Consider the following 22,277-nt stretch of genomic DNA (forward strand, 5'->3'; position numbering starts at 1 on the left):
AAAGAAAATAAGGAATGAATGAAAAGCTGGTGTCCTCCCCTTCACCTTCACACACCTCCTGCATTGCACTGTAGGGTCAGAAGAACAGGACCCCGGGCGAGGGACTGAAAATGTCCTATTCAGCACCTTTAGACCCTTGCTGCTCAAGGAGTTGTTGATTGACTTGTTGACAGACCAGGAACTTAGGCATGGCAGGGAAAGTGCTTAGAAATGAGGAACCTAAAACCTCGCACACCTGCTGAGCCAGTCCTCAGCCTGTGAGGCCTCCCAGGGACCAGGTGCCCAGGACAGCCGGAACGCACTGCCTGGGGCTGCCCTAGTTGCCGTCTGTCCCTTTGGAGCGTGACTCTGGAGAAATCTGGGTGTGGTCAGTAGATGAGGACTCTTACACATCACGAAAAATGGGGTGTGTTCGAAGGACACGGTCATGGGGCAGGAAAACAGGTTTTCTCTCAAACTCTTCAAATCTGTCATGCAAATCCAGGTGTTAAAAATCAGACCAGTAAGCCAGATAAACACAAAAGAAAACAGAAGTGTGTGTTAGCTCGGCATCCAACAGAAGCCTAAGGAAAAATGCACCTGGATGTTTAGGGGCTGGGATGGCGGGGTCTGCAGTTCTCCAACCCTAGAAATGGAAACACAGGCCGGGGGAGGAACCCACGTGCACATAATCAGTGGATAGGAGGCAAATGTTTCAGTGTGCTTCATGCTTCCCCTCTGGGAAGCCTGGGAGCATAATCACTGCAGAAGGTGAAAAGTGAACAGAACATCATACGGACCCCAGACCGTGAGCCCCCAAAGCCACGGCTGTCCTCCTTGCCTCTGGGGCTGACTCAGTGGAACTAGATTGGCCACACCAGCCTCTGTCTTCCACTTCCTGGGTGCTGTCTGGGCTTTGGCCCCGAGAAGCCCTGGCCCTGCTCCTGAAGCTGATCACCCCATTTCCACCCCGTTCCATCCTCCAGGTGGGTGCACAGGCTGCCCTTTACTGGCTGGCGATTTTGAGATCCGTGAAGTATGGCGGGATGAGCATAGTTTATGCTGCTGTCACACCGTGTCTCACTTAGCTGCTGCACGAGAGTGCGGACGGCGGCAAGGTCAGGCTCCAGCGCTTTTATGAGCCCGAGTTCCCAATTGGCTTCCACAGGCACACTGATCGCACCTTTCTCCTGGGGATATTTCCTTGCAAAAGAAGACGCTGTCTGTATTTCAAACCTCGAAAGTGCACCGGTAAAGTAACACGGGGAAGTGAATCACAGCTTGCAGGTTTACTGCTCAGACTCATTACACGAACAGGAGGTTTTCTTGTAAATATGCACGACAGTGTTTGCAGTTTGACCAGTAAGCGTGCAGAATGCCTGTGTCACAAATTGTAAGCACCACTAAAGAAGTTAATGACCTTGTAAAATCACATGGGAAATAGAACAGTGGTGCGGTTTATTTCCTTTGCGTCCTGTTCCTATTTCATGCTTCTGACTCTGGAGCTGGATTAAGGATTCTTTTCGTTACAGTCTGATTGGTCTAACGCAACTCATGTGGGACGCCGTGTGGCAGTGGCAATGGAACAGTGACAAATATCTCTACTTTGATGAGCCAAAGCTTGGCACTTGTTGGGCTATGTATGTATCACTAGGTCCTCCAGGGCTTCTTCACCTGAGGGATCACAGGTCTAGATTTTGGAGACTAATGGGAAGGAGGAAAGAAACTGACATTTAACGTTACCTGCCATGAGCTGGGGCCTAAGAGTGTTTTATTTCCTGGCACAGTGACTTTACCATGATGCTTTAATCACTGCATTTGTAAGCTGAAGACACTGAGCCAGGGTGCTCAGAACTGCTGCTGCACCTGATCTCCCCTGATGCGTGCCTGTTGGATTTTTAACCTCCCTGATGCTATACAGAGGGGTCATTGTCCATTTGGTAGACAACAAAGGCAGCTGATATCAGTGGTTAAAGGTGTGCATCTTTGACCAATTGGAGGCTCAGTCCTACTGTTTAAACCTTTTTAAAAGGGGAAACACATTTGTATCTCCCTTAATGTACAATTTCACTTGGCACAGTTTTAAATACAGTCCAGTGTAGTATGAAGATATTAAACATAAAATTCTAGAAACAAGCAATTTAGAAGTTTGGAGCTGCTCAAAGTAAGTACTATGATGCATCCAGTCCCTACCCCCCACCTCGAGATATGGATCATCTCTTTACTCAGTGTGTCTGCTTTGTATACCTGACCCTCCCAATAGTCACACAGTACATGTGTGAGTTATTAGGCTGGCTACCATAATGTGCATGTTCAAGGAAAACTTCTGTAGTGACCTAATAAACCGTGGGTCACAATGCCTGTCACTCAGTAGATTTCATCACATCTCATAGGTGTTAGATCAGCTCTCATCATCATGATGAGAGAGAACAGAGAGTACAGTGTAGAGCACAATAAGCTATTTTGGGAGAGAGAAAAAGAGAAGCATCATTCCCATGATATTTTAGTTAGATGGTCCTTTCTAGTATGTTATTGTTAATCTCCTATTTCCCATAATTTATAAATTAAACTTCATCATAGCTATGTATGTGTAGGGAAGGACACAGTAGAGATAGGCTTGGGTACAATCCATGGTTCCAAGTGCCCAGTGGGCATCTTGAGATGTGTGCCTTGTAGGTCAGGGGATGCCTCCATGTTTCCTTTGCAGCTCACGTCATCTAAGCTGCAAAACCCTCTACAAGTTTCTTATTTGCTCTTTCTCTGCTTTAGTTGTTGACACCATCATTTCTGTTAGAACTTGTTGTGTCTCTTAATTTAGAACTAATAACCCATTGTTATAATTATGTCTTTCTTCCATTTTATCCCCATTTTCTACTCCCTTCCCCATACACAGCAATTCAGAAGGCTCGATGTGCTTTGGTATTAGTGTGCATTTACGTGTTGAGTGCATTTTGCTTCCACATAAGGCTAATTTGTATAATGAAAATCAGATCAGCAATAACTAGTGTAAGAGACCACTTACCACATCCTTGGCAGTTACCTAAGTGAGTACAATGACTTTTAATTCTCTCAGCAAAACTGTACGGTGGTCACTGTCAAGCTTACTGGAGGAGGAAACTGAGGCACAGAAAGGTCTATATTTGGTGTGGGACTGGCTCCCACCCTGATTGCTCCGGGTCTCCCTGAAGCTCTGCGGTCTGTTTCTGCCCCTGGGCCCTGTGCCTGCACTGCTGCTCCCGCATCTGCTCTACCGTGGGCATCCTCTCATGGGCCCCTCGGAGCCCTCTTCTTCTGTCAGCAGAGCCTAGCGTGTCTCAGTGTCCTCTTCCTCGCTCACTAATGGAGCCCTGTCTGTGGGGAGCATGGTAAACCGTGCAGAAGCAGAACTGTAGCTTCATGATGACCAGAAAAACCTGCTTAAGTCTCTGCAAGGCTGCAGCAGATTTAATTAACAACAAACATGCACAAAGGCCTCAGGTGCCCATATCCTGAGCGCCATTCTGCAGCATCCGGCACTGGAAGTTGTTGGCTCAGTGGTTAAGAGTCCTCACTATGTGCACTCTGCACTCTGAGGGGCAGCTCCTGTGATGCAGGTCCCTTTTACATCCCCTTGTGGTGCAGCCCCTGAGGTGTGGCCCCGAGGTGCAGCACCTGTGATGCAGGGCCTGTGGCCTGTGGTGCAGCCCCTGAAGTGCAGGCCCGAGGTCAACGAGCATCCTACAGATGTGTAAACGAAGGGCTAGAATTCACAGATTCTGCTGGAGATCTCAGAGCAGTGGGGCTGGAATTGCAGGTCTGCATCCCTGAGGATCTGATTGCCTTGGAAGGCCTGGAGAGTTCACGCGGCAGGCGTGGCCACGTAAGGATGAACTCCTCTCATTTCCACATTTTCCTTCCTTTCTTACATAAGGAGGGGAAGAGGGGCTGAAGGAAAGGTGGGGGATAGGAAACAAGGAACAAACTGTGTCAAGAACACTACAAATCCCCTCTGACGAATGCAATCATTATGCGTGACTAACAGGTACCAACAAAATTAAAGAAATATGAAAAAACTTTTAAAAAAATTTAATGTGTGTTTTGTACATGTACTCTGTGAGAAAAATGGAATCATTCTATACTGCGAACACGCTGATAAACATTTTAAAAAAGGAAAAGGATGAACCCCTTTCCCCGCTCCACACCCTCACCCACACAACTCCAGCCAGGTTTCTGGCTCAGCCCCCGTCTTACTGGTTACTTCCACTCTGGAAAAGGCCAGTGTTGACACACCTGCACCAAGGCGGAGGCCAGGGCACTTCCCACTTCCGGGCTGCAGTCCAGGTGCTGATCGCTCCCTGAAGCCCAGGCTGCAGCCCTGGACCAGCTCCCAGTGCTGGACCCCATCCGTGACGCTGCTTCCGTGGCCACTCCCACTGCACTGAGCAGGTAGGTGTCCACCTGCTCAATGGCGCCTTCCCCCGGAGGCCACAGAGACGCCTACAGTCTCCGCACTTAGAGGAATTTAAAGTGGGGTTTACAGCGTGTGCGGCTGTCTGGTCAGGTCTCAGCTCAGGCAGCAGAGGCAGGCACAACTCACAGAAGTCAATGTTGGCAGCCCTGAAACCTTCTTCTCTCCTTGGGCTACTTTCTGTGTATTTTCTATGTTGCTACTTTTGGTTGCTTTTCTTTTATTTCCTTGCATATAAAGAAGTCAGTGAGTTTCGCATGTACACTGGTTAACACATCAATGCTAAACTGAGCAAAAAGACTTGCAAAGTAAATGAAGGCACCTTTGTGGCAGGGAGCGAGGGGCAGGGCTTGCGGGCAGGATCTTGATAAGAACGGGTGCGAAGGTGGCTGCTGTGGAGAGTTTGCAGGCACAGAATTGCCAGCGGCCTTTGTCAACAAAGAGTGCAGAATGTCAAGAATTAAGGAGAGACTGAGAATGTGCTGAAACAGAACTACTAAACTGTGCCCCAAATAAAGCGACAAGAGCAGTCCATGTCACATGAGCCACCAGGGTGGGTCTTCCCCAAGGACAGCAGCTGGCTGCGAGTTCCTGAGGCTGGGGAATGGAGCAGCAGTGAAGAAGTGTCCGACTATTTAAATCACAGGAAAATATCAGTGTTACAATATTTCAATATTCACCTGCAGTGTCTCCAATGCAATGGAATAAAACACAAACAGGAAATAAGTGAGTAATGAGTTGGCACACTTTTCCCCCATGCCAGGATGCTAAAGAAAAGCCATATCAACATCTCTGTTTGTGCGAGATTGGAATAATATCAGAATCCCTTCCCAACAGGACGTCTAGGTTACATTGTAAACCACTCATTTTGACAACTGAGAAAATCTCAAGTTGTTGAAAAAGACAGTCAAAAAATGCCAAAGCAGATGTCAGAGGTGCTAGAACTCTTACAGAGTTTGGAAAAAGCAGTTATGATAAGATGTTTTAATGGCAAGTATAAACACCTTGGAAACAACTGAAATAAACAGGTCTCAGCAAAGAAATTGCAGTGTCTGTAAAGAAACAGAAGACATAAAGAGAAACCAAATGAGAGTCTTGGAATTAGAAAAGCAAAATACTCCACTCCCTCCAAAAAAAAAAAAGAAACCAAAAGTCAGCAGACTGCCTCAACAGCAAAACAGGACAGGGTGGGTGAAAGAATTTTGTCCCACTTGGGACACTGTAGCTGGTAAAGCCTTGAAGGCGGAACCAAGGGGCTCTATCTTCCCCGCCCCTAGGAACTTACCTGTGGCATGAAATGAATACCAATGGGCTGCCTGTGCACCACTAATGCCCCTTAGGCACCACCCCAAACCTGAGCTACATGTATGCCCCCACTCCACGTGTCTGCCAGAGAGAATGCCAGCCCGTGGAGACAATGCCAGACCCCAGAGGGTCAGGGGGTCTCTCCTGACATTCTTAAAATAAAGGTCATTTATATTTCATACTTTTTATCTTTTCAGCGCACCAAAATTCTATCAGTGGGGAGGTCGTGGAACTCAGCGGTTTCCACCAAAATACTAGTATTTATCAAATCCATCCAACTGTGAGAAAATACACTGAAGAATACACAGAGAGCCTCAAAGACTGGTGAGTTTGTAACAAAATTTTAAATTTGTTTCCAAATTTTCAAAGAGAGAGGGTGAGAATATAAAATAACTGGGAGAAATAGTGGCAAAACCCCCAGAAAACAACAAACAAACAAACAAAAACCATTATCAGACAAAAAATACAAGCAAAATACCATCAGGATAAACTCAAACACATACCTGACAATCATAATTAAAATACTAACTTAACACACAACTAACTTACACACAAAGAAAAAAGTATTAACAGTTAGGAAAGTGACACCTTAACTATGATAGTTAAACAATTAAAATAAAAACTAATTTCTCCAGAGAAACCACAGGACCTGGAGAATTGGAATATATTGTTATTAAGTAACAGAAAGATACTTGTTAAGCACAGGAAGCAAAAAGAAAACATGGCAAGCTAGACATTTATATCCAGAAAAAGTATACTGCAAGATTAAAAGAGAAATCAAGACATTCATAGTTAAAAGCAAATAAAAAGTAAGAGAATGTATTGCCAGCATGACTATCATGAAAGAACGGCCAAATGAGAGCTCTACAACTACAACAGGAAAGGGAGAGAGAATCTGGATGCGAGGGGTCAGGAGGGAGGAAAGGACATGACAAGCAAAGCGGTGAACAGCACAGCAGGCTTTTCTGCAGTGTCTAAATTTTACTTGGCAGGTAAAGAAAAATGCTCTCTGATGATGCAAGTACACACAGATGAAATTTTTAAAACATTTTATTTAAGGAGAAAAAAAACAGAAAAGAGTACAAGTTATACAGAATTTCAGAAAAAATGAACAGTAGGAAATCACTAATTAATAGATTACATATTGTCATCTTATAAATAGTTGTTCAAGTTACAAAATTAAAGCATATAAAGTGGACATTCAAACAGTGAGACTGCAAACAGTTCTGTTCAATGATCCAACAAAACTCAGTAATATCATTGTCTATCTTATACACTTAAATATACACGCAGTTATGTCCTTTAGAGCACTTTCTTTTCCTCTTTTTTACAATGACAATTACACATTTTGAGTTTTATCATTCCCACAGTTCTTATTATTTTTTAAGAGAATAAAACCAAATGAAACATAACAAAACAGAGTCAGTCAAATCAAAAGAATGGACATAATACATACTGTAAAAACAGAATACAAAGTGATCAACAATGGTTACCATAATGCCTCTTGCTATCTTAAAAAGAATTGCCTGTATCAACAGGTGAAATTTTTAAGACTACAGTGCTATAAATGGGGAAGAAAAGTGAAAGGGGAGGTGAGTTTTCTGTGTTTAACTCTGATACAACAAAGGTAATTGCAGACGTGGATGGCAAATTCTGGGCACTCAGTAAAACACCAGCCACGCTGCTACAGAAAGACACATGAAAGTCTCAAGGAATCAGGAAAAATGAAATAAATGATTAATGACTGAAAGGTAAATTGTTAAAAACACAAATGACCGAGAGAGCAAATACATAAAATGGTAGATGTAAGTTTCGATGTGCCAGTGTTCCATGAAGGGACCTAAGTATCCCAATTAAAAGACAAACTTTGCTGAAGCAGGATAAAAATCATGAACAAAATATATTCTGTCTGAGAATGAGAAATCTAGCAGTGTGGAGAGATTTAAACAGCTGTGGGACAAATACATACCCTGGAAACACTAGTCAGAGACTCCTGACGGAGTGGGTGTCTAATAATGACAGACCGAGTAGGTGTCAGTGCAAAAGTGTTTGCCTGGGACAGAAGGGGGTGTTCTGTAATGAAACGCCTCAGTCTCCCGGGAGACAGAATTGTCCTGCATGTGTATGCCCCCATTAATAAATAAAACTGCAAAATATACAGAGAAAACAGAGCTGAAAAAAGGAACAAGCTCATAATGATAGCTGAAAAGTTCAGCACATTTCTCTCAACAGCTACAGAACAACTTACAGGAAATCATCAAGGACACAGGAAAACTCACAAAACCATCAATCAGTGGCATTTAATGAAATTTATTGATTACTGCCCAAAGGTAGCCAAGTTAATGTTCAAGTGCCCATAGAAGAGCGACCTAAGGTAGGTGAGGTCCTGAAGCTTCGTGCGGCAAACTTAACACCACTGAAATCATATAATGTGTGTTGTCTGAACACAGGGAAATAAAGTAGAAATACATAGCAAAAATGAGAAAATACCCAGACGTGTGAAAACAACATAGTTCTAACTAATCCATGCATCAAGAAGGACATCTCAAATTTTAAAAAATACAAAATGAAACAAAGGGAAGAAATCCATTGAAATTTGTGAGGCACAATTAAAGGAACAATGAAAGTGAAGTTTACAACACTAGATCTACACATTAAAAACAGAGAAAAACCTCACATTCTAATAGGTAAAATTTCAGAATTTACATGCAGTTCAGTGGTAGAAAGCTTGCACAAAAGGTTTGCCTAAAATATCCTTGAGCTCCATGTCCAGAACTGGGAAGCAAAAAACAGATGAGCTCTGGAAACAAGAACTTGGGAAGAGAACACAAACCCAAAGCAAGCAGAAGGCAGAAAATAAAAGATGAACAGGAAGAAATGAAATTTATAAAAAACAGAAAAATGGAACAAAACAAAACAAAACAAAAAACACCAAAAATAGGAGCACAATAGAGAGAATCATTGACACAATGAGCCATTTTGGAAAATTAATAATCAGCAATCCTCTAGAAATGGCAAAGAGAAACTTCCACCAATTCTTAATGCCAGGAAGGAGCCACAATGTGGAAAGGGTAATAGAGGAATGCTCAAACAACTCTGTACTTGTGCACTTAAAATAAATAAAATGTATCAAATTAAGTCTTCCAAAACACAAACTAGACTTAAAGAGGTAACTCAGTGACAGAGTGTTTCCTTAGCATAAGTGAGACAGGGAGTCCAGTTTCTAGTACTGAAAAAGAAAAAAGAAATAAAAGAAAGGTAGGAAGGGGAATCCAGAGGAGAGGAGAGGAGAAACGGGAGGGGAAGGGAGGAGGGGGAGGGAAGAGAAAGGAAAGGAAACAGTGCTCACAGACTACTACAATACATCCAACTTAAAATACACAGTTAATCCCAGCACTGGGGAAGCTGAGGCAGGAGGACCCTCATGAGTTCAAGGCCAGCCAGATTATACAGTGAGTTCATGGCCAGGCCGAACTACATAGTGAGAGCCTGTCTCAAAACAAACAAGCAAACAGCACTAAAATACTTAGAATAGTCCTATTATTAGACCTATACCAAAACAAGACCAATTCAACACACACACACACACACACACACACACACACACACACACACACAATATTTTGCAAGAGTAGATGTGGAAAAATCTTTAACAAAATTTTAGCAAATAGAATTCAGCAATATATAAAAAGAATTTATATGATGACCACCTGTGGCCTATTTTATACATTTAAGGGTGCTTCAATATGTGAAAATTGATCAGTGTAATCCATGATATTACTAAGATAAAATACTAAAGCCCAAGATAATATCAATTAAAGCAAAAAAAGTTTTTGACAATATTCAACACTTACTCTAAACCCTCTCAGAAATACAGAAATAGAGGAATTTTTTCCAAGTTCATAGAGTATGAACCAAAAGATATAATTGAAATTATAGTTAATGTTAAAACCATGAATTTTTCCACCTAAGGCTGAGAATAATTCAAACATGTCTGTTCTCTTTATCAATGTAGTTGTAATTCTAGCCCATGCAATAAGACAAGACCATGAAACACAAGCATACAATTTAAGTGAGAAAAACTTTTCCCACTTATGTATAACATCATTGGCTACATAGAAAGCTACAAGTAATCTATATTATAATCCATAATAAAATACGGTATAATATTATATACATGCCAACATATTGCATGCATGAAACAAAATCCCTTTACAACTAATGGAAGTGTTCTATGAGGTTGAAGGGTAAAAGGTGTTTGGTGTGCCAGTTTCTTTTATTTCTTTTCTGGTTTTTAAACAGGGTCTTACTGTGTAATTCAGGTTGTCCTTGAGTTCACTATATAGCCCAAATTGGCCTCACAGTAATCCTCCCGCCTCAGCCTTCCCAGTGCTAGGGTTACAGGTGTGCACCTGCCCAGCAGCATCGAGGAACTGCACTCCTGGGCAGTTATTCCAGAGAAATGAAAATCTATATTCACCCAAAAAACTGTACACAACAATTTAGTAGCTTTACTGAGAACAGCAAAACACTAAAAACAACTAAGATATCTTCTAGGTCAAATATTAAACATCCTGTGGAACATCCTTAGCATGAAATGGCAGTCAGCTGCATAAGCAGGTGACAAGTTGGTGCCCCAACATCCAAGATGACTCTCCAGTTATGATTCTAAAAGACACAGAAAACCCCAGCAATCCTAAAAGGTTAGTGATATGTGATTTTACCTTTACAAGTACTTGAAATGTGAATTTTACAGGAAATTAGAACAAATTCATGCTTTCCAACATTTAGGGAGGCATGAGGCGAGAGGTAGGTCTCCTGGGCCGACAGAAATAATCTAGAAAGAGCTGCCTCGAGGTCAGCACCCGAGGTCAGCACTTGTGATGCTGCACAAATGCCGTGAAGACCTTTTGTCTCGTTATTATTTGTGGAAGCTGGTTAAGTCTACACACGATTGTTTTCTATTGTTTTTCTGATTGCATCGTTATTTATTTTTAGTTTTTGGAGAGTCTCACTTCAGAGCAAAGACTGGCCTGGAAATCAGCACCCCCTCCTTCCTCAGCCTCCCAAGTGCCAGAATTACAGGCCTGCACCTGTAATTATGTGGGTTACATGCCTGACCTCCAACTGCATCTTGATTCATGATTATTTCACACTGTAAAATATCAACCAAGATATTTAAATAAAAACACAACATATACATGAATATGCCTATTATCTGTCAATCTGTCACCTATGTGTCCAGTCTTTCCTCAGTATCTCAGTATTACAAAGCTGTTAATTTCATCTGAATTTCAATAAAGTAAAAGAATCTATAAAGCAAATACTAAAACATTTTTAGATAAGTTATTTTGAGAAAAAAATTTTTTTGAAAATATCAGTGTGGAAGGTTAATGAACGGTCCCCTTGTAACACCCAGCTGAATGAATCAGCATGATGCTGGGTGTGGAGGGCCCATCTGAGGATTCCTGAAGGGGAAAGTGGTCTGTGGATTCTCCTGGAGGAGCTCGTCACGCTGGTTCCCTGATATGAACACAGTTGTGCTTATCGTCAGAGGAGCTCGGGTCCTCGCCGTCACTGAGGATGGCTGCGGCTCTCTTTGGGGGAGCTCTGGTCCTTACCTAGAGCGTCACTTCCTGGCTCCACTGCAGACCCCTCGCCTGCTGGCACAGCTCCTTCACCCCCTGGAGCAGACTTTCTAGCTCCCACCGCTGTCCTTTGGGCCTTCCCAGGGCAGGTCCTTGATAGACTCGCATGGGACATTGCTGTGGGTGCTAGGTCTTCAGCTGGACTCGTGCAGGACATTGCTGTGGGATCCAGGCCCTCAGCTGGATTCTTTGGGATTCTAGCACATGAACAGATCTTTTGCATTCTTCTGCATTTCACAGTTTGGGTGAATATTATAAAATAATCCTGTGAATTATGTCTTGTATTAAATCTGTTCCTGTATAACACTGGACTACAACAGTTAAGGTTGACTTGAAAGTTTTTCGTTTGGTCCTGGAATTCATGGATGCCTTGATTATCTTGCTTGATTGAGAAAATTATTGAAATATCAAAAAAGGAACTTAAAGCTGTTATAAAAATTTAAGAAGTATGTATAATCGTGTTGATGGAAGAGTATGTATACCTTTTAATTACAATGTAGCCCAGATAGGTAAACAAATCCAACAGAAAGTAGTGTTTAAAGACTCACGGTGAATGTATTTAGCCTGGGCCTGAGAGAGCTGATCGTTGTTAAGTAAAAAGCGTGTTCTCTAACGTGGACTGTCCTTAGCGCTTATTCCAGTCAAACGATGTGACAGTCTCATGCAAAGAACGAAAATCACAATAGCGAGTATCTTTTTATAGTTTTGCTGCAAGGAGCCTTCCTAATTTATTTTTATCTGTTTCGCTTGAACAGATAAGAAATCAAACTTGCTCCTGATTTTTAAGCCATAAATGAAGACACAGTGGAAGTCTCTCCCTCTAGCACTGAGTCATTTCCCCCATAAGCACCAAAGAGTAATGGTACCTGTAAAACCTAAATATATAAAGACATAAGCAAAAGAACCACTTATGTTTACAGTTTTATACAAAAGAAGCATTCACACTATCTTTTATTTCTTTCATTTAGCAATTCATCTCAGGAGATCACAATAGCTAGCATTTACACAGCGCAGACCCGTGCGTCAGGATCTAGTCTAAGTGCTTCCCAAGAGTTCATCCACGTAATCCTCATACCTAGGAGGGAGGCAATATTATTTCACATTTCACATATAAAACATGTTTGCAGAGAGGTTAATTTTTCTTGTTCCATGTCCGGTCTTAACCTCTAAGCTTTAAAACTGATGCTCTTATGTCTTAACAATACTGCACATTAGTATGAAAAAACCTTTCCTTTTTCCATGGCTGCAAAGTATCATGTTGCATGGATAGCTTGTATTTTCTGACACTGGTTGTCTATTGAGGTTATACCTATCTTTTGTTCTTGAAAAAATGCCATGATGTATACACTTGCTGTGATTCTCTTTGCACTTATTTGAAACAGAGAATAAATTTGCTAGACATAGAATTTATGGTTAAATGGATATGAGCATTTGCAGTTGAGATAGATATTTGCCCAGTCTCTTTCTATTTTGGGGTGGCATCAATGTGTAATCACACCAGCAAAAGAAAAGCCAGAAATAATTGAAAGGATATAAAACAAAATTACTCTTATGCCTTTTCTTGTGATACTTGGACAGTGGGTGCCCCCCCTCCCAAATTGCTTGTTGTGCGTTGTTATCTGTTGAGGTAAGGCATAGAAAGGGTCATTTTGTGATCTTCCTCTGTGTGGATCTTCCAGTCCACTTCCTTTTAATTCCTATATTTATACTTTATGAAGCAGGTTTTAAAATTTTAATTATCTTTTAACCAGCAAAAGTGCTGGTTAAAAGTGCTGGTTAAAAGTCCAAGCAACTACCAGCCCTGCTGAGAGAAGCAAGCACTAGTGTCCGATACTGCCCAGTGAAGCTCCTGGGGTGTTTAACTGGACAGGGCGGAGACATTCACTCCTCGTTGGCCCCGCTAAGAAGCTGACACGCTCTCAGAAGTAATGGGGATGTGGTAACTGAGGCGAGGAGACCCTTGGGGACAGGGGTTAGTGGCCTCCTAAAGGATCCTGTGACACAGATAACATTCAAAAGGGATTCACCCAACAGCATCGAAAGGGCACCCTGATTAGAAAATGGACCTCGGGGATTGCCCATGAGGACAGGTCTCCCCCTAACTTGAGGGAAGTCTTCAAAGCGTTGTGGCTCTATTGGAAAGCAGGGCACCTCCAGACTGTAGGAAAAAGCTCATCTCCAGTCTCCGGTGGGATGCGTGCGCGGGGAGGGCGCCCAGAGCCACACTTAGCGTGTTTAACTCGAACCTCTTTCATCTCTTCACGGTGGAAACTCACCAAAGGGCAATTATGGCCCCTTCCCTGCTCTCCCAACGTGGCTGTTGGAGCCGTCTGCAGACATAAAATTGTGCGTGTGCCTAAGGAAGAAACGACCATGCCCAGAGCTGATGAATTATTAGACTGGAGAAAAAGTCATAAGGGAAGAATTCTATTTGGAAATTATGTGCAGAGATTGGTAATTTAAAGGGTAACACTTCAAGAATCCCACTTCCTGACTCTGAGATTGCTCCCTCTGAAATTCTGCACTGAGCACATGAGGTGTGTCCTACGGGGAAAGTCACACAGTTAAGGTGTTTCTTTGCTTTAGGATATTTTTCTTTTATTACCTAAAAAGAGTATTTGCCAAGCTCATAAAGATTTTCTTTTAAATGTGGGGGAAATGCTGACTGCATAGAAACGGAGCCAATTCTCTGAATCCCTCATCAGTGAATGTAAGTGAAACAGGGCACCATCCCGTGAATCCATGTGAATTTTCTTTTTAGCAACCAATAGATATCTGAGCAAGCCGATTCATCTTCTTTTAGTCCAGAGCTTCAGGTCTGTCTTTAGAAACACAGGCTGTCTAGCAAAATCGGAATTACGTTTGTCCTATCCTTTATTGGTTTGTCCTATTCTTTTTTGTAACTGCTTTGAGATGTCTGGTGAAAACATAACAACTCATTTCTTGAAAAATGCTGTGAAAGGACCTTATTATTATTATTACTATTGATAACCAAGATGTAATGAATCTCTGAAAAGCAGAATTTGGTTTCATTGCAGGGTATTCTTTGAGAAAATACCTAAGTTTCTGAAATACCAATTTCAAAATGCAGGTCTTTACAGCAATCAGAACTTCCGAGCTACAGCCAAAGAAGTGACTTTGAAAATCTTTGTGCCAGAGTAATCAGAAATCTACATTGCGCCCAAGCTTGGTTGCTGTTCCTTCTTTCTGTGTACAGCAATTTTTCTTATAAGTGCTTCTCACAGCACTTAGGGCAAAGGTCAGGGGAAATAGAGGAAACATAGGCCCACCTGCAGCCAGAGCCTGGCCTCTGTGGACTACCTTATATGTGTGTCACTAGGACTCAAAATTGTCCTCTTTCTCTGAAGCACTTTCCCCATGTATGACCTCGCTTTGCCTAGGAGGGATCTCGCAGGGAGGCAGCTCTGCTGAGCATGTGGCTCTCTCCTCTGGGGGAAACCAGCCGCCCCAGAGCTCGCAGGAGACCCAGACGTTCTAGGCTACCCGTCACAGTAACCCTGTTCAAATCCTGTCCTTTCCTTTTGTATTCCTCACTGAGACAGATTTTCCCTCAACGTGCATTCTTTTAACAAATGCTTTGCATCCACCCCCTTGTCCAACTCTGGTGCGGGAACCAGAGTGGGCATCCTATTATTTCAGAGGAGTCATTTCAAGAACAAGGTGGAGAAAAACACTTGGTTTCGAGGAATCACATGCGCATCGATTTGGAAACAACAGAAAAATTCCTAAAAGTGACAGCAGCCAGACTTGGGAAGACACTGATTGGAGCTTCCAAGGTTGAGTAGGGAGGCTGAAGCACCTTTGTTAAATTTGTGACTGCTCGTGAAATGGAAGTCTGTGAAACATAGGCTCCCAAAAGCGTCTGAGAGACTCCCATCGCTCTGTCTCCACAGATGACCCCAGGCTGTGCAACGGGTCTGTAGCTGAGGTGGGTTGGAAGCTCCAGGCTGAGTCCTCTCCTCTCTGGAACTTTCTGGGTCTTATGGCTTCTGTGCACGTGGGTTTCAGTGAGCAGAGGCAGCAGCCCCCAGAGTTACAGCCTGGCAGGCTGCCACGCAGAGGCCTGAAGTTTGCTGCTTTCTGTGGTTTGCACAGCTCAGGGCCAGCAAACCTCTGTCCTTCAGCAGTCGCTAGTTCCAGGTCTGGGCCAGGTCTGATTCTACCCTGCATGTGCTCATTCACGAGCGTGGCCCTCCGTGCATGGTATATTAAGTATGAGGCGTGGTCTAAAAGTACTGAGAATATTTAAATTTAAAAATACTGCTGTAAGATACTTTGCCATTAATCTCTTTAAATATTCCACCTCACTGCCTCCTGAAGCAGTTCTGAAGTCTTCTGTGAGAGTGCTGAGTTGTGCTGTGTGGCTGCCTCCATGTCCTGAATCAACTCAAAATGTTTACTTTTATGGTCATCTTGACTTTGGGGGAGGGGCACAAGTCACATGGCGCCAGTGCCAGTGAATACAGTGGATAAGAACACGCTGGAATGCTTTTACAGAATGCTTTCACCGGGCTGCCTTTCCATCGGAAGGCAATTCACTGATGTTTGATCACATTTTGTAAAGACACTTGTGAGAGAGTGCCTCCAGAACTGCTTCGGAAGGTGGTGAGAATGATGGAGAAGTGTGTCTACATGAAGGGAATGTATCCTTTATGGTAATTGTCTCTAAAACATTTAAGCATTCCCTGTATATTTTGATCACACCTTGTATAAGACAGGAGATGATTGCTCAGGGCATCCTTAGGAAGCTCTGAGAAATACCCACTGCACCCTCTGGCTCCCACCGAACAAGCTCCTGAAATGTTTTGAACTCCTATATCACCTGATCACTGAAATTCCGCATTATTGCTTCTGTCCACTTCTAAAAGCCCTCTTTCTCGGGCGCTGCCTATGCAGCTTGAGCAAACAGCCACCAGAGAAGCTGACCCATGACCTCTTTCTGGTGTCCAAGCAATAGCTTCCTGGCCAGTTTGAGACAGATTCAGATTCCATCCAACTCTAAAGATTCTATTTCCGGTGCTTGCTGTCACTGGTTAACTGCAGATGACAGGTATTATCCTGAGCTTACTCAACTGGAAGTGTTTGTAATTCCTGACCCCAAAGTAGCTCCAACCGGTGCAGATGTTTAGGGCAAGCAGCCCCTCCTTGGTCCAGCAGTTCATCCTTCCTGACTGGAGGAGTTGGCACAGGGGTCAGAATGGAGCTTTAGTGGTTCACCTGTCCACCTTTGTTTCTAAAGTCTGCCTTTCACATATGGCATTTGTACTGCAGTGCCCTTTTCTAATTACAAGAAGAGACGATGAAAGCAGAAAAATTACAAACACAGCAACATAATAGAGAAAAGAAAATCCATAATGACAGTGACAACATCGGAAAACAGTGCCGGCTTCCACTGACAAATTGGGACTTTTTTTATTTAAAGAAAAAACAAAACAAAACAGTAAAAGGGTACAAGTAATACAGAATTTCAAAAAAAAATAAATAGTAGGAAATCACTAGTTAATAGATTACATATTGTCATCTTAGAAATAATTGATCAAGTTACAAAATTAAGCATACAAAGTGGACACTCAAACAGTGAGACTGCAAACAGTTGTGTTCAATGATCCAACAAAAACTTAGTAATATGGTTATCTATTTTAAACACCTAAACACACTTCCAATTGTGTCCTTTAGAGCACTTTCTTTTCCTCTTTTTTACAATAACATTTACACATTTTGGGTTTTATTACTCCCACAGTTTTTATTACTTGTTTTTTTTTGGAAGAGAATAAGACCAAGCATGACAAAACAAAGCAGTCAGTCAAAACAAAGGATGGACATAGTACAGGATGTAAAAACAGAATACAAGGAAATCAACAATGGTTACCATAATGCCTCTTGCTACCTTAAAAAGAATCGCCCATATCATCAGGTATAGTAAAATTGAACTAGACAGTACAGAACAAAACCAATAAAACCTAAACATTGGAGATATTACTGAACTTTAAAAGAAAATAATATTCAAACCAGAGTGAGCATCATAGTGAATCTTATTGCTTTCAAAGTAGTTGCCTGTATCCTCAAAATTGATAATATCAAACAGAACAGACTAGAGTAAAATCAGTCAAAACAAGATGGTGAGAGCCATACAGGGCTTCAAATTGAGTTAATAGGAAATCAAAAAAGTTACTAAAATATATCCTGCTATGTTTAAAAAAAATTTTCCCTTAATTAAAAATAATAATAATAAAATAAATAAATTTTTAGAAAAGGGTGAGATTGAGATAAAAGATGATATAACAATACAGGTCAGAACAGAACCATTTAAGGGACATAGTGTTTCACCACAAGATAACCTGATTTAATAGTAGTTAAATCATAGTGTCTCTTTCCTTGAAATCTTTGAGTATAACTTCGTATACTGTAGCATCAAACATATCAAGACATTTCAGACATTCAAGAGGATGAAAGTATTACAAGGGATTTAGAACCAGCTAACAGAAAACGAACAATGGTTTCTATATTATCTCTTTGCCTATAAAAAATTTTGTTTATGCTATCACATATAATAAAATCCAATAAAATACAACATGATAAAAGCAATGGAGACAGAAAAACAACAATTTGATGGGACTTCAAAACAAGATGATACTAAATCAGCATTAGCTGTTGTGATGTCTTGTTTTGTTCCTTTTATGAAAGCCGATGGGATGCAGGCACTTTTGAAGGCTCTTTCCTTGGGGGAGGTGTTGTGAATGCCGATTCCTGATGCAAACAGCCTTGCCACAGCCTCACAACAGGCAGCTCCCTAAAAATGCAGGTCTCAGGTGTCATAGAAGTGCCCCACAGAGCGCCCTCTGTGTTATGTCCAGCACCCCATTCCCCCACCCTACCATAGTTCAGCTGAGGAGTAACCTGAGAGGTGGGACGGGGCCAGCAGTTTGCATGTTCATGGTTTGATTCTCGAATTATTTGTTTGGCAGGAGCAGGGCCGTGTGTACACAGGTTGAAAACAGTGTTTCTTGGAGACAGCGCAGAACCAGGTAATAATGTTATAAATACTGTCAATTTAAAAGATGCATCCCGAGAAGTAATCTTTTTAACAGAAATGAGTCTTTGCAATTAAATTGTCATTCTCCGTGTGTACGCAGGCATATGCATTTGTGTATCCGCGCACAAAAACGTTTGTGCCTGCTTACGTTGTTTCTAACTGCAAAATGTTTTGAATAACCTAAAGGATGATTAATTGGGATAAATTTAATAATGTCTTTACTTTAAAAACCATAGAGAGGCATTCCGTGTAACAATTTCAGGTATGTATATCTGAATGTATAGGGAATGAGAAAAAACTGAAATGTTATGATAGTAATGCATCATTTCATTTTCCATGTAAAATGTATGAACTTTAATTATACATATATAACATTAATAGCTAAGATTTAACAGAAAATAAATAGGAACTAAATGAAAACATCTAAACCAAAAAGAAACTTCCATTATGAAAGATGAAACAAATTCCAAATAAGGAGAGATGCATAATATTCACGGATGATTTAAAAATTCTGTTGGTAAAAAGTAAGTTGTCTGCCAACCTGCTGATCTCTGCAGATCCCTGGTATGGCAGTTGGAGGAAGGGAGAGACAGAGAGAGAGAGAGAGAGAGAGAGAGAGAGAGAGAGAGAGAGAGAGGGAGCGATCACTGGAGAAGGAAGGAGTGGACCATTCCATTCCATTGCAGGCACCCCTCTCCCCCGGGAGCCACCTCCTCTGTCCAGGCTGCCCCTCCAGCCTCTCATGTAGCTATAAACTCCCACCGGCCATGGTCCACTGATGCATATCGCATCCTCCCTCACCCCAACCTCCTTCCAAACCCCTCCTAACAGTGCTTCGTCTTCCTGGACATCTTGACATAAAGCATAGTGAGTATATTCTAGAATTTAACAAAATAAGTTGGAAGTTCCTATAAAATCTTAAAATACCTTGTTCTTTGTTTATTGACAGCAGTGAATAGAATCCACACAGCACATTCATCAGTGTGACCCAATGAGCCGTGAGCCGAGCCTCAGAGTGTTCTAAGACAGAACCCTGGTGCCTGCATTCTTGGGCACTCAAACTGGGACAGGAAAGTCACAGCAAAACAAGTTACTAAAAAGTGCCTAGGAAGTGCAAAATTGCAAAAAGAGGTTCTGAGACAATCTAAGATAAAAATCTCAACTCGGATTCTAATAGCTGTGAGAATATTAGCTGTGGCGCTGTTCATCACAGAAACGAGATGATGGCCTGAAGTTTCATTGGAACGCAGACAGCAACAAACAGCCCGAGGACGGATTTAATAAAGATAAAAGCAGAATGCGATCAATTACAAATAACCAAGTGGAAGAACTGATAAATTAAACACTTTATTTGAGCAAACTAATAAACTAGACAATGAAGGAACAGAACAGCACAAATATGTAAATTAGTAAGTAATCAGAAATAACTCACCAAGCCTGCTGGAAATGAAAGAATTAATAAGAGACTATTTGTTTGACTCTCTAAAAGAAGTTGAAAAGTCAAGAAAAAAGGAAAATTGTGCTAAGAAATCTCACGAAAGTCAGCTGACTTAACACAAACAAAACACATTGGAGTCCTTGGTGTGGAAAATGTTTTGGGGATAATGCTACCTCCCGTCCAAACGACCAAATCCAGAATTTTTGTTTGTTTGTTTTATCTCAGGAAAGAAAAAGAAATGAGACGTGAGCATGAGAAAGATAATCTCAGTTTTCAGTATTTGCCACTGATGGGAATTCATACTTAGCCAATCAAAGATTCACTGTTAAAAGCGGTTACAGTAATAAGCTGTGTGTGTTCACCCACTTATGCTGAGGGCACTGTGTGTGTCCAGCAATGGCCTCACCGCTGAGCTGCCCTCCAGCCCTAGCATGTGGAATTAATCCAGAAAGCACGTGGAATTAATCCAGAAATCAGCAGCTTTTTATCTAAAAAGGCAACAAAGAAGCACAACAATAAAACATCCCATATGAAATCATGGAATCAATGATAAACTGATTCTTACTAAACTAAATAAAATGTACTGTCTGAATATGCAAAACAGTTAAGAACAGTTCTGAAGTACTCCAAGAATGACCCGACTGTCTGGGACTGATGTTGTGGTCTAGAGTGGGTGGCTTCCTGTTTATCCAAGCATCAGTTTCCTGTAGCTTATTGTGATTGTGGTGGACAGATTTGATTTCTTAAGGTACCAAGCATGATCTAAATTTCATACATAAAGATGAACAAGAAAAACTTGAAAAATAGTAAGAAAAGGATATTCGAATGTATATGTTGTATATTAAGTGTATTGCAAGACAACACAAAATTAAATACTGGGGTAAATGAATATACATTTGTGGGAAATATACAGTCAAATACATGCAAAATGTTGCTGTTAGGTAAACAGAATTTTAGATATTTGCAGAAATGATAATTATATACAGTAAATGTGGATTTTGAGTACAAAATAGTCATTTTAAAGAATTAAAAGTATTCATACCTTACTTCACACACTAAGAAAAACTTTAAATGAATAAAAGATGTAAATATTGAAAAAATTACCTAAATGTGCTTAAAGGAAAAGGATATTATACCTGTTAAGCTATTTTATAATACAGCAGTGGGAAAGCCCTACATAATAGTGACTAAGAATAAATAAGAATAAATAAAACCAAGAATAAATAAAAACCACTCTAACAAAATACTCATGCGTGAAAAAATAAAATCAAAATATAAATCATAAGCTGCAAAACATTTTACAAGACATAGTGCAAAACTTTCAATATCAAGTTGTGAAAAACACTAATTGAAGAGAAATATGAACAACTAAATAAAAAATGGTCAGAAATTTAAATGTTTCACTGATAGCAAAATTCTTGTGGCTTAATCTTGGTGACAATACAGGAAAAACAAAGGAAGTGTTCAAGTGAGGGCGTTTTACTGAAGTCCACAAGGACTGTAGAAAAGAAGGGCCCTTGCCAAACAGGGGAGTTCCTGAGCAAAATGCATAAGGCAAAAATGAATTACTGACCATAGACTACAGGACTATATGACTTCACTGGTACAGTGTCATACGGATTAATCAATAGATCTATAAATAACCAATAAATAAATAAATGCAAAGGGAAGGGCAAACTCTTCCCCAGCATAGAATTCTAACATTGAATTCAAATTAATGTTGAAGGAACAGTGAACATAGAAAAATCATGATTCATTGTTGTAGTTAGGGATTGTGCAGAGGACAATTAGAATCAGGACATGGAGTTTATAATATTATTTTTGTAATGCTCAGCTGGAGTTAACACAAGAAAATGCAAGAAATCTATGCACAACACCAAAGACATAGAATATTTAGTCAAGGGCCTGAATCCCACAGCAACGTCCCACCTGAGTCCAGATGAAGTTCCAGAGCTCAGGACAATGCCTTCCACGAGTCCAACTGGAGGTCCAGAGCCCACAAGAGGGACTCACGCCAGTCTCTTTTATGGATCTGTGCCAGGAAGGCCCAAAGTTCAGTGGTGGAAGCTAGAAAGCCCATGTCAACAGGGTGAAGGAGCTGTGCTGGTGGGATGAGGGTTCTACGCTGGAGCCGAGAAGTCACATTCATAACAAAGACCAGGACTGTCCTGAAAGGCACCATGGCCATCCTCAGTGACAGAGAGGCCTCGAGCTCCTCCAATGATAAGCACAGTCGGGTGGGTACATGCCAGGAAGCCAGCATGATGAGTTCATCCTGGAGACCAAGTGGCACATGTCTTTCCCTCTGGAGCCAGAAAGCAATGCTCAATGTGTGGACCAGAGCTTCTCCAGGAGAACCAACGGCTCAAACAGCAACTCTTAGGAGAACCCACAATGCCTCAATGC

The 22,277-nt window shown here is 41.4% G+C and overlaps 1 long non-coding RNA gene across 1 annotated transcript; it reads left to right on the top strand.

The window, feature by feature from the left end:
* Positions 1-684: 684 nt before the first annotated feature.
* Positions 685-20,031, top strand: LOC134472302 (uncharacterized). Its single transcript, XR_010042143.1, has 4 exons — positions 685-965; positions 5,929-6,055; positions 18,366-18,425; positions 19,383-20,031. It is a non-coding gene; the product is annotated as an uncharacterized LOC134472302 (long non-coding RNA).
* Positions 20,032-22,277: the final 2,246 nt, after the last annotated feature.

Source organism: Cavia porcellus, unplaced genomic scaffold, assembly GCF_034190915.1.
Source record: "Cavia porcellus strain 051 isolate PalLab524CR breed Dunkin Hartley unplaced genomic scaffold, mCavPor4.1 scaffold_23, whole genome shotgun sequence".
Classification (NCBI taxonomy): domain Eukaryota; kingdom Metazoa; phylum Chordata; class Mammalia; order Rodentia; family Caviidae; genus Cavia; species Cavia porcellus.